The 2500-nt window shown below is 43.4% G+C and overlaps 1 protein-coding gene across 1 annotated transcript in view; it reads right to left on the bottom strand.

Moving 5' to 3' along the window:
• fig4a (FIG4 phosphoinositide 5-phosphatase a) overlaps nucleotides 1–2500 on the bottom strand; it is a 60530-nt gene that overhangs the window by 13812 nt on the left and 44218 nt on the right.

The following is a 2500-nucleotide window of genomic DNA, read 5'->3' as shown; positions in this document are numbered from 1 at the left end:
AATAATCAAAAATCAAGTTTGTTATTATTAATTTTTTAAACTAAATTAAATTCTGAAAAAAAAAAAATATATATATTTGTTCATTGTGCCTATATATATAGTATATATACAGACGTCAAAATTGTTGGTACCCTTTGGTCAATGAAAATTAAACTCACAATGGTCACAGAAATTGTTTAATCTGAAAAAAGTAATAATATATATATATATAAATATATATATCATACATTGTTTTCAATATATATATATTATTTAAACTCATGAAACAGTCTGACAAAAAATGATTACCCCTAACTTAATATTTTGTTCGCAACCTTTATTGTCACCAATCACGCTTCCTGTCCTGTCAATGAGACTTCTGCACCTCTCAGCAGGTATTTTGGCCCACTCTCATGAGCAAACTGCTCCAGTTGTGTCCAGTTTGAAGGGTGCCTTTTCCAGACTGCATGTTTCAGCTCCTTCCCAAAGATGCTCAATAGGATTGAGGTCAGGGTAGAAGTACAATAGTCCAAGGCCATTCTTGGGGTTTTTAGGTGTGTTTTGGGTCATTGTCTGTTGCAAGGCGACCTGTGACTGAGCACACCTGAAGTGGAGTTGTACCCTGCACAGATTCAAGACACCCTGTGCCAGCAAAGCAGCCCCAGAACATAACAGAGCCTCCTCCATGTTTCACAGTAGGGACAGACGCTTCATTTTTAGATCTGTGAACATACAGCATGTGCCTTGGCAAAAACCCGATTTTTGTCTCAGCTTGTTCTTTCAACATGTAATTTGATTCCAGTCTTGTTACGTTTTTCAATGGTGCCCGTTAAATACCGAAGCGCCTCTCCTCATGGAGACCGGGTCTCTTCCGCTTTTATTTTTTCGTGCATGCACGCTGGTGTCCTCGTGGGTCCAGGAAGGGTGCTTGCTTTTGATGGACCTCACAATGGTGTCCCGCCGTCTCCGAGAAGTGCGATCTGACACTGATGTTCCTGGGACCCCGTGAGTCCAGAAGTCTTTCTAGGCTGTTGAGCACATCAGCTCTTAGATTTGTCATCCACGCCCAGGAGGTTGCTACGCCATGGATCTTAAAGAAACAACTGTAGTCACAGGAGCGATGGTCGCGGAAATTTTCTTTCTGATCTCTTGAGACAACTCTTTCCTTTGCTTCCTCTGGTCCGCGTGTGGCCATATCAAAAACAACGCGTGATTACCTGACCGCCGGACTACAAGGTTGTAGACACCTGTGACCTGGACCCTTAACCCCTGGAACACGGCCTCAACCTGCGTGAGTTTATTTTTTTAAATAATTCTGTTGAAGCATGGAGAAAACAATGTCACATTGGTTAACACGAGGATTACTTTTGTCAGATAACAGTTATTTCTGTGACCATTTATTTGGACACTTTCCCTTGGACATATATATATATATATATAAATATTGTGACGAGTCAAGCTGCCCTCTCCTCTTTATTGTCACCATCACCGCCCTTATTCGCGCCCTTCACCAGGCTCCGACGGCGGAGTGGGTGTGTCGAGAGGAGGGGCGGTATTGTTCAGGTCTGGCGGCGTGTAGTGAGGCACACCTGAGTGGGTTCCTCGGAGACCGTCTCTTCCCCATGCATGCACGCTGGTGTCCTCGTGGGTCCAGGAAGGGTGCGTGATGGACCTCACCCGCCGTCCGAGAAGCGCGTCGTGGGACCTCCCGTAGTCCAGGCTGTGAGCACAGCTCATCCCACTCTGCCGCTGGGAAAGAAACAGCGGAGACGCCGCGGAAGAAGCCGCCCCCTCGCGCCCGGCCAGAAAAAGGGGAGCGCGGCGCGACGACCCGGACTCCGCCCTTACCTGGACCCTTTCCCCTCTCAACCTGCACGTTACCCGATGCAGCGAGGACACAGATCCCCTTTTATTTGGACACTTTCCCCTTGACACTTCGTAGAATTTTCATTTATTATTACTAATTCTGTTGATGGAAACAGCATTTCTGTGACCATTACCGAGTTTTTTTCTTCCACTGTGACCAAAGGGTACCACCAATAAGATCCTCTACGCCTGTATATATATATTTGACATTGACGTAGTTTATTTTGTATTTTTATTTTGTTAATAAAAAAAGCTTCTCTCGAGGCCTGATGCCACGCCCACTGTGTCTGTCGTTGGCTCCTCCCGTCACAATATATACACACACACATACATACACACACCTATATCTCTATATTTTATATATCTATATCTACATCGATCTATATACATATACATATATATACACATATAATTTTACATATTTACCAGAACAGTTTAATTAAAAATATTTAAAAAGTTTGTTGCAGAAATTTGTCAAATTCTGAGGACCGAGGTCACATTTTGATTTGATCACATTTTCTAGAACATCACACTATTACACTGCATCCTAATTACACACAAGACTCAACACAATATGGTTGTCCATACAACAGAATCAATCAAATATAACAGCCAATCAGAAGCCTGTGTGGGCGGGCTCTCTCTGGCATAATCT

This window comes from Puntigrus tetrazona, chromosome 20 (assembly GCF_018831695.1).
Source record: "Puntigrus tetrazona isolate hp1 chromosome 20, ASM1883169v1, whole genome shotgun sequence".
Classification (NCBI taxonomy): domain Eukaryota; kingdom Metazoa; phylum Chordata; class Actinopteri; order Cypriniformes; family Cyprinidae; genus Puntigrus; species Puntigrus tetrazona.
Note: the sequence above shows the minus strand (reverse complement) of the source record. Positions and strands in the feature narration are given on the sequence as shown.